Below are 11,410 nucleotides of genomic sequence, written 5' to 3'. Positions count from 1 at the left end.
CTAAAAAAGGACAAGAAAAAGGTAAAAAGTTTGCTCGTAATGATGCTAAAGAAGATGCAAGTAGACCTTCTGTCCAGAGAGTCCTATGTCTTAAGAGAGGACCTAGGAAATTTGTTGAAGCGATTGAATCGCTTAATGATGATCAAAGAGATGTTGTAGAAGATATGGGGTTTGGAAGTCTTTTGCACTTCAACTTGAACTATATCCCAGCGAAGCTCGCATTTGAGATTCTTGATCATTTTGATCAAGATACATGCGGTGTAGTATACCAACGTGGTATACTATATATTGGGCATGATGATGTGCGGGCTACCTTGGGGTTGCAAAATGGTAGTTTGAGGTTAGAGCATAATGGACGTCAAACGACCAACAAGTTCATAAAAGAGATTGCAGAATCTGGAGGTCGAAAGAGGTCTACAATGGGTGCAGATATGCTTATAGAAAAGATGTTAAGTGATGTCCATGGAGGGGAAAAGTTCATGAAGATATTCCTGATTTTGGTTGATACAATCTTAACACGTTTCCTAAGCCAGGTGTGTGAAGAAAATCGCTAGATCAAGGAAGTAATGAAGGAGATGGTCTAGCGAGAGGTTTTTTTCTTCAGTTTTTAAGTTCTGTACTTCAGAACATTAGTTTCTTATTTCATTTACACTTTGAATTTGAATTAGTTTAAACTTTTTGCAATCTTAAAGAGTATAGACTGAATTGTTTTTATAAAGGCTTATGTTATTCTTTATTGTGATATATATATATTTTTATGCTGAAAATATTTTATAATTTTATAGTTTAGCTTATTATGAAAACACATCATTAGCTTATTAATTGACATTAGGTTATTATATCATTTAATGGCTATATTTAGTTCATTTTTATCTTCAAATAACACAACAGTTAAATTTAAAACATAAACCCATACAACGCAGTAAATAGATACTTCATAATAAAAGTCTGATACTTCATTATTATAGATTTCCACTTCATTATTACAATTTATTACTTCATTCTACAAATTAACTACCCAATGAACTATATCTATTATTCAATGCGACATTTAAATCTAATATAGAACAACATTAATAAGGCGAAGTACTTTATTTTGAATTGCTCAAAACAGATCTATGTATATTTCAAAACTTAATCTGCTAAAATCTTTATTTTTTCTTTAAATATGCTGCAATCATTTTCTCAACATCTATTACATGGCTATTGCTTTCCTCCTCATAGTATGCTGCTGTAACTTGTTTGTTGTTGAAGCTTGTATGGCTGTTATTTGCTAACATCAACGCTGAGCAATATTTGGCCCTCAAGCTCTGGAGCAACACCTGAACTTGATTTTTTTAAGCCACAGTTCCAGCAACCTTCGCGCTCACCCTTGTATGTTTCCATGTGGCGCATTAGAAATACTCCACAGTCTTCAACATTTTCAGAAGTTCTCCATGGCATTTTGAATCTCTGTATTTTAGCATTGGATATTGTCTTGCACTGTTTGTGAAGACCAATGTTGGTGAGGAAGTGACAAAAATATGATCTCTGCATTTATAATAATATATATGTTAATTTTAGTTGTGTATCATATATAAGTGTAATAAAATTAAATAATATGTGAAGAATACAAACCAGCGTCTCTGGAATGTCACTATAATTGGTTGTGAGATCATTGTCATCGCCATTTTCAGAGTTATCTAGTACAGCAATTCCATTTCTTTTGAAGCGGCGGCTGCTACCCAAAAAACCGACTCTAAAGAAGTAAACACAGGCTAGGGTTTCATTTAAAGAGTGTTGACCAAAAGATTCAGAAAGAAGTATCAGAGTATTTAAAACAATAACTTAACCTAGAAGTTTAAAAGAAGAAGGAAGGTATCATAAATAACGATCAAAACATCTGAAGAGTACGACGAAATATCCAAGACTAAATCACAAGAAAAGGCTAAGGTCTCAAACCGAAGGCAAGATGCAAAGGTTCCAAAAACAAATTCCAAAGTGTATCAAAATTCAGCGGAAGACGACCAAGAGAAAGAATAGCTATGTATGAAGACACAACTATGCTTGAAGTGTTGGAACATATATACTAAAAAGCATTTTTCGAGTTTTTGAATTTGATAAATTGCTTGTATATTGTAAACACTCTTCATTTAATGAGAATAATAAATGTTTTCTTCACACTGTGTATTTTACTTTAATGGGTATTGACCGTATTTAATTATATATTAAATTATATAATTAAAACGCCGGAAAGTAAAATCAGTCTAAGTCTTCTACATTGAAGGTTGGGTCGTGGAACAGGTCATCACAGTAGGTGGCCCAACCGGTACCTTGTAGAAGTAAAACTTTTTCACAACCTAGATAGGCTTTGGCTACCTATCGTGAAAGGTTGCAGTGTCCATCCGAAAGTCGTCTTTACCTTGAGAATGACTAGTGACACTGGTGTGGTATAGCATTGAATGGATCTAAAGTATAGACACGTCTTTGTTGCTATCTACTGTAAGACGATGTCTTGGAGATTTAATATTTCCTAATCTTTGTAATAATATAGGACACACGTTATTTAATCATACGCTGCTTTGACTTATCAATAGGTGCGGGTTTTTCGTAACCCAATATTCCTGATATCTTGGGTAGTAGTAATTAATAACTAGAATGGTGTCAGTTTTATTATTACATTGAATCGTGTGCCTGCGCGGTTTGACTATATCCCCAAGAGGTGTTCGAGAGAAGTTCTATTATTCGGAAACCCGGCCGGTTTGGATTTAATCCAAGAATAAATAGAAAAGGAAAAGTATATTTTTAATATACATCTCGTACTAGACAAACTCTTGGAAATAAAGATATTAATTAATTTAAAGTCTATAGCAGACTACAAATTAATTAATGGATATAGAAAGTCTTAGACACGGGAAATAATATATTAAAGAGGTTAACCCGGATTGCTTGTAATCACGGATTGGATGGGCGGTCAATATTTCTTCTATAGTGGCACAAGAAATATTCCATTGGCCTTATATTAAATTATGGGTTATAATTTAATTAGTAAAGAAGGTCCAATTGGGGAGGCCCAATCCAAGCCCCATAGATCCCTAACCTAGCCCATCATAAACTCTATAAATAAGAATGTAAGGAGGAGACACATATGTTATCACAAACCCTAGCCTCCACACTTGGCTTTCTTGTCTTCTCCTTCAAGATTCTTATAATTTCTAAGAGATTCCTCCCACAAGGAATTTAGATCTATAGAGTTAAGGGTCATAGGTTAGAAGATCTTTGGTCTTGCATTCACAATCAAGCTTCAAGATCTACACGTGGAGAAGTAGCAAGCCACTTCGATTCTTTGGAGAATCATTGTTGTAAGTATTCAACAACATAATTTAAATTAAATTATGTGATTAATTGCGCAATTATATGTCTCTACATGTTCAAGCATGAAATTGAATCGACCCACATAATCACCTAAATAGATTCTTTTGTGGATTTATTTAATTTGCAATTTCCGCTGCGATTATCCCCAACAACTGGTATCAGAGCCATGCTTTTAGGCTCTGATTATGTGGGTTTAATCTTGTTTTTTCAAAATTACATGGATCAATGAAGAATATTTTAGATCTATAAGTGAATACTCTAGATCGGCTAAAGATCATTCTAGATCTATGAATTTTATTCAAGATTGATGAAGAATGTCTTGATCTACAAAAGAGTACTCCAAGATCTATAGAGCATATTCTAGATCTATTTTATATAGTTGTTAAATGGAATATTCTAGATCTATAAGAGTATTCTTGATTAAGAATATTGTAGATCTATGATAGTTTATTCTTGATCTATGTTTATTGTGTTCTACGTGTGTAGATCTACATGTTTGAAAAATGTGATGGATGATTGTTTTCATGCTTGCAATATTGCGTGATTGTTGAATCTTGTTGTTCTTCGTTTTATTGTAAACCCACGGGGGTTGACCGTGGTAGATTAGGTTTTGTTTTTCCCTTGTATATTTCTTTTGTAAACAAATGTAATAGTTAGAATACAAAGAAATGTAATACGATGGAGAAAAACAAGACGAAGACGAAGCCGACGAGGAGAAGGCCTAGGCGGCGGCCGAAACCCTAGCGGGCTCGGCCGCACGCAGATCTAGTCGGCGGCAAATGGCGGCGGCGGCAGGAGGCGAGGCGGCGGCAGCGGCTGGCGCAGAAGGCTGCGCGGCAGCCGCCGCATCGTGCTTCCAGCTGCAGGCCGCTGGGCGGCGTGTGGCGGACGGCGGCGGGCAGCGGCGGCCGGGCGGCGGCGTGTCAAGCCTTCGGGCGGCGGCGGAAACCCCTAGGGTTTTCAGCCGCACGCAGATCGAGGCGCGGCGCGGTGGCTGGCTCAGCGGGCGGCGCAGCGGCCGGCTGCAGCTTCCCGGCAGCTTGGCGGCGGCAAGGCAGTCCCGATGAAGACGACGGCGGCACGGATCCCTAGAAGGCGGCGGCGGCTAGTTGTTTTTATTTTAGGGCAAAACCCTAATTAGGGTTGCAAGGCCCAATGTGTGGTCTTGACCTAATTTTTATACCCTAGATATTTGATTTATTCAAATGGGGTATATATTTTTTATTTAATCCTTTTTATCCGGAGTACCATGGTTCATGGAAAGGATAAATTGTGATTTATTTTAATTATTTGGTTTTAGACACTTAGTGGTTTAAAATCAAATGATTTATTTGGTTATATGTGATGTGACAAAGTGTGCAAATTTATTTGCCTATGTGATTTACATCTTATGTGAGTTAAATAATTATTTGCTTGCATGATAATCAAATGAAAACCATTTTAACTAAAAATGACTAAGCGATAATTACGAACAGTCATGTTGTATATGGTCTCCATAAATGGTATTCAAATGTGAAGTAAATTATATAACATTTCGACCTTTCTTTAGAGGAGTTATGTTATTAGTAATATTTACAGCTTTCATAAGATTTGAATAACTAAAATGGTTCTTTTAAATGAAAGGCATGTTTCTGAAGGAATATTGAGTCCAGTGGGAGCGATATTATCACGAAATGAGCATTATTTAAAAGATGTTAACCATGGTCTTAGAATCTTGTTGAGTGGCGTGCGACCTTTCTTTAGAGGAGTATTCAAAGCAAGATAAGATTCTTGAGGACTAGAATTATGGTACTAGCTTAGGCAATATTAGGCAGCCATGCCATTCTTATGGTCTCTGGACTATCTGTCGGTATTGTGACCAAGAATTTTTTTTTAAAATCTAAATAATCCATGACATCTTTTGGTGCTTGTTTATTTAGCGTTTTAATAGCATATGTGATTTTCGAATGTTTTATGGTTTTTACATTCCTTTATCATGTATGGTTGTGTGATGGATACCTTTTATTTTTCTCAGTCAATATCAATTATGTCGCTCAATCCATTATCTGTGATCTTGAAAGAAAACAAACTCGAGGGGCCTAACTATGTAGACTGGAAACGTAATTTGGACATTGTCCTTATCGCTGATGATTATAAGTTTGTGCTTGAAACCGATTGCCCTGCAAAACCTGCTGATAATGCTTCTGCGGAAGATAAGGCCGTGTACAATAAGTGGATTAAGGCCAATGAGATGGCGAAGTGCTATATTTTGGCTTCTATGTCAAATGTGCTTCAACATCAGCATCATTCCTACGAATCCGCTTATGAGATCATGGAGAACCTTAGATCTCTTTTTGGGACTCAGAGTCGATCTGCTAGATCTCTAGCGATTAGGAGTCTCATGAATAAGACGATGAAGGAGGGCACGCCAGTCAGGGACCATGTCCTTGAAATGATGCGCCATCTCAATCAAATTGAGGTCTTGGGAGGATCGATTGATCCAGATTCTCAGGTAGACATAATACTCCAAAGTCTTCCGGCAAGCTTTCAACAGTTTAAAGTCAACTATGAGATGACTAAGCAAGACCTTAACTTGGCTGAGCTTCTAACTGAGCTTCAAAACGCTGAAGGCATTTATGCCCAAGCCAAGCAAGCTATGTTGGTTGACCGCGCCTCCAGTTCCAAAGTCACTAGACCTAGGAAGGATGGCAAGGCGGAGCAGGCTGCCAAGGGATTGAAGGCAAGGAAGGGCAAGAAGAAGGTTAAAGCAAGAAAAACTGGAAAGTGTTTCAAGTGTGGTGAAAAGGGACATTGGAAGCCTGATTGCCCCAAGAAGGGTAAAGGTCCAAATGGTCAAGGTAAACACCAAGCTCATGTTCTTGAAACTTACTTAGCAACTGTTTCTACCCATCAATGGGTAGTAGATACGGGAGCAACTGATCATGTATGTTTCGATCCCGCTTTGTTGCAGGATTCAAGGAAACTAAGTGAAGGGGAGATCATTGTCCATCTGGGGGATGCTACTAGAGTGGGAGCGATTGCAGTGGGAGCTGTTTATATTCGCTTTTCTAGTAGTAGAGTTTTGGTATTAAACAATGTTTTATTGATACCTTCGTTTAGAAGGAACTTGATTTCTGTTTCTAAACTGGTTTTTGACGGATATTCTATTTCTTTCAATGATGCTTGCATTATAAGGAGAGATGATTATTTTATCTGTCAAGGTATCATGGATAATAACTTGTATACTATACGCTCTACGCATCAAGTTGTTGAGTCGAATAACATATCTGTTTCTCGCAAGAGAAAGACTTCACCACATGATATGAATGATATGTACTTATGGCATCTAAGGCTTGGGCATGCCAATCCGAGAAGGATCCAAAAGTTGGCGAGCCTTGGCTCAATTGAGGGACTAAGCTTAGACCCTTTTCCAACTTGCGAATCCTGCTTGGAAGGCAAGATGACCAAAAGATCCTTTAAGATCAAAGGAAATAGAGCCAAGAAAGTACTAGATCTCATTCACTCGGATGTGTGTGGTCCATTCCAAATTCAAACTAGGGGAGGCTATGTATATTTCATCACCTTTATTGATGATTATTCAAGACTAGCCCAAGTCTATTTGATGCAACGCAAATCAGAATCTTTTGAAAAATTCAAACTATTCAAGGCATTTGCAGAAACGCGTCATAGTAAGACTATAAAAGCCTTACGATCTGATCGAGGAGGCGAGTACCTTAGTGATGAATTTTTGGGCTACTTAGCGGAAGCTGGGATTGAATCCCAACTGACTGCACCTGGCACTCCTCAACAAAATGGAGTTGCGGAAAGGAGAAATCGAACATTTCTTGAAATGGTTCGATCAATGATGTGTTATGCTCAGTTGCCAAAATTCCTTTGGGGGTTTGCGCTAGAAACAGCGTGTTATACCCACAATAACTTACCTACAAAGTCAGCGCCCAAAACACCTCATGAGTTGTGGACTGGGCGTAAGCCCAACCTAGAACATCTCAAGATATGGGGTTGTCCGGCGCATGTGCTACTTAAAGATCCAAGTAAATTGGACTCTCGCACAGAGGTATGTTTGTTTGTGGGATATGCCAAAGGAACAAAAGGCTATGAATTCTATAGTCCTCAAGACAACAAAGTATTTGTAAGCACAAATGCAAAGTTCTTGGAAGAGGAGTATATTAAGAATCAAAAACCCAGAAGTGTAATCACTCTTGAAGAAATGAGAGATGATGACGTTCCAATTACACAAGAGAAAACTCCACAAGAAAATATTGCACCACGTAATACAACTTCTACTCCTACGATTGTAGAGCCTCGTCGTAGTGGGAGGGTTTCAAAAGAACCGGAAAGGTGGATTGGTCTGGGAGAGTCTTCAGACTCAGCTTCCGGACATCTAGAACCTGACCCCTGGAACTACAAAGAAGCAATAAATGATTTGGATAGTCTCAACTGGATTGAGGCAATGGATTCCGAATTACAATCAATGGAGGATAAGGACGTTTACGACCTTGAAAATCTACCCGAAGGCTGCATTGCCATTGGGAGTAAGTGGGTATTCAAGCGTAAACGAGGTCCGGATGGGAAAGTTAAATTGTTCAAAGCTAGATTAGTGGCAAAGGGTTATACCCAAAGAGAAGGCATCGATTATGATGAGACCTTCTCACCCGTCGCTATGCTTAAATCAATTCGGATTCTCCTATCCATCGCAGCCTACATGGACTGGGAAGTTTGGCAAATGGATGTCAAGACCGCCTTCTTGCATGGTAGTCTTGAGGAAACCATTTACATGAAACAACCCGAGGGCTATGAAATTAAGGGCAAGGAGCACATGGTGTGGAAGCTTAAAAGATCCATTTATGGACTCAAGCAAGCATCCAGAGCATGGAACATGTGCTTCGATAAAACTGTTAAATCATTTGGTTTTGATCAGTGCCCAGAAGAGAGTTGCGTATATAAGAAAGTTGAAGGTGCAAATGTGGTGTTCTTGGTACTTTACGTGGATGACATCTTACTAATTGGAAACAATAATAAGATGTTGTCGTCCGTAAGAAACTGGTTGTCTACCCAGTTTGAGATGAAGGACTTGGGAGATGCGGGACACATTCTAGGAATCAAAGTGATCAGAGATCGCAAGAAAAGAATGTTGTGCTTGTCTCAAGAATCCTACATCGATACTGTACTACAACGTTTTAGCATGGAGAATTCCAAGAAGGGTTTCGTTCCTTTCAGACATGGAATTCATCTATCAAAGGAGATGTGTCCTACGACACATACAGAGATAGAGGACATGAAAAAGGTTCCATATGCCTCGGCAGTTGGAAGTCTCATGTATGCTATGTTGTGTACACGACCTGATATATGCTTTGCCGTAGGCATGGTGGCTAGGTATCAGTCGAACCCTGGCCAAGGACATTGGACTGCAGTAAAGAATATACTCAAGTACCTGAAGAGGACTAAAGAGTATGTTCTAGTTTACAAGGCATCTGATCTATGTCCGATGGGGTACACGGATTCAGATTTTCAATCTGATCGTGATTCGAGGAAGTCTACTTCTGGTTATGTGTTCACCTTGGGAGGTGGAGCCGTTATATGGAAGAGTGCAAAGCAGAAATGCATTGCGGACTCGACCATGGAAGCCGAGTATGTAGCTGCTTCTGAAGCTGCAAAAGAGGCTGTATGGCTCAAGAACTTCCTAAAGGAGTTGGGTGTGATTCAGAGTTTGCCCAAGAGCATCACGGTATATTGTGATAACTCTGGAGCTGTTGCAAACTCAAAGGAACCACGATCCCATAAGGCAAGCAAACACATTGAGAGGAAGTATCATATCATTCGGGAGATTGTACAGAGAGGTGACATACAAGTAGTCAAGATTGCAACAGAAAACAACCTTGCTGATCCTTTCACGAAAGCCCTCTCGGGTGGGACGTTCGATCGTCATATGGAAGGGATAGGTGTTAGATGCATTAAAGACTCAGACCTGCTTTCTCTATAAGTGGGAGAAATTGAAGAAAATTGACAGTAGTATACTCGAAAGCATGTTTTGAGTATAAGTGGGAGATTGTTGGAACATATATACTAAAAAGCATTTTTCGAGTTTTTGAATTTGATAAATTGCTTGTATATTGTAAACACTCTTCATTTAATGAGAATAATAAATGTTTTCTTCACACTGTGTATTTTACTTTAATGGGTATTGACCGTATTTAATTATATATTAAATTATATAATTAAAACGCCGGAAAGTAAAATCAGTCTAAGTCTTCTACATTGAAGGTTGGGTCGTGGAACAGGTCATCACAGTAGGTGGCCCAACCGGTACCTTGTAGAAGTAAAACTTTTTCACAACCTAGATAGGCTTTGGCTACCTATCGTGAAAGGTTGCAGTGTCCATCCGAAAGTCGTCTTTACCTTGAGAATGACTAGTGACACTGGTGTGGTATAGCATTGAATGGATCTAAAGTATAGACACGTCTTTGTTGCTATCTACTGTAAGACGATGTCTTGGAGATTTAATATTTCCTAATCTTTGTAATAATATAGGACACACGTTATTTAATCATACGCTGCTTTGACTTATCAATAGGTGCGGGTTTTTCGTAACCCAATATTCCTGATATCTTGGGTAGTAGTAATTAATAACTAGAATGGTGTCAGTTTTATTATTACATTGAATCGTGTGCCTGCGTGGTTTGACTATATCCCCAAGAGGTGTTCGAGAGAAGTTCTATTATTCGGAAACCCGGCCGGTTTGGATTTAATCCAAGAATAAATAGAAAAGGAAAAGTATATTTTTAATATACATCTCGTACTAGACAAACTCTTGGAAATAAAGATATTAATTAATTTAAAGTCTATAGCAGACTACAAATTAATTAATGGATATAGAAAGTCTTAGACACGGGAAATAATATATTAAAGAGGTTAACCCGGATTGCTTGTAATCACGGATTGGATGGGCGGTCAATATTTCTTCTATAGTGGCACAAGAAATATTCCATTGGCCTTATATTAAATTATGGGTTATAATTTAATTAGTAAAGAAGGTCCAATTGGGGAGGCCCAATCCAAGCCCCATAGATCCCTAACCTAGCCCATCATAAACTCTATAAATAAGAATGTAAGGAGATGAGACAAATGTTATCACAAACCCTAGCCTCCACACTTGGCTTTCTTGTCTTCTCCTTCAAGATTCTTATAATTTCTAAGAGATTCCTCCCACAAGGAATTTAGATCTATAGAGTTAAGGGTCATAGGTTAGAAGATCTTTGGTCTTGCATTCACAATCAAGCTTCAAGATCTACACGTGGAGAAGTAGCAAGCCACTTCGATTCTTTGGAGAATCATTGTTGTAAGTATTCAACAACATAATTTAATTTAAATTATGTGATTAATTGCGCAATTATATGTTTCTACATGTTCAAGCATGAAATTGAATCGACCCACATAATCACCTAAATAGATTCTTTTGTGGATTTAATGGATATCGACTATTTGTATGGGAAGTACGAAAAAAGAAATATGGTCGATTTCTATGAGACGGAGAGAGTATAAAAGTAGGACCCACATTTTACACCCCTTTTCAACCCATTTTCTATTACATTTCTTAAAACTCGTGTCTTATTAAAATGAGACTCATATTAAGCACGGAAGGTGTAAAATCTTTGAATCCAACATCTTTCTTAAAATTTTAAAAGTTTGAGTTAAATTGCAAGTTAAAAGTTGTGTACCAATTAAAAAATCAACCAAAATATTTAATTTTAAGGGATGTATCGCTCTACATATAGTCATGATGGAATGTAATTAAGTTAGATGATCAAGCAAGATTGATCAATGGTAGAATAATCTATATTAAAAAAGTTTATCTCAACTATATGACTGAGAATGAACATTAATTGTACATTAATTAAAGATAAATTTAAATAATATTGAAAAGAGAAATAAAACTAACCAGTGAAATCCAGAGATGTGAACAAAAATATAAGTGTGAATATTGCAGATAGGAAGAAGTAATTTTTTGTGATAGCCATAGCAGAGGAAGGAAAGAGCAATTGAGCAAGTGTTGGTGAAT

This window comes from Salvia hispanica, unplaced genomic scaffold, assembly GCF_023119035.1.
Source record: "Salvia hispanica cultivar TCC Black 2014 unplaced genomic scaffold, UniMelb_Shisp_WGS_1.0 HiC_scaffold_521, whole genome shotgun sequence".
Lineage (NCBI taxonomy): Eukaryota > Viridiplantae > Streptophyta > Magnoliopsida > Lamiales > Lamiaceae > Salvia > Salvia hispanica.
Note: the sequence above shows the minus strand (reverse complement) of the source record.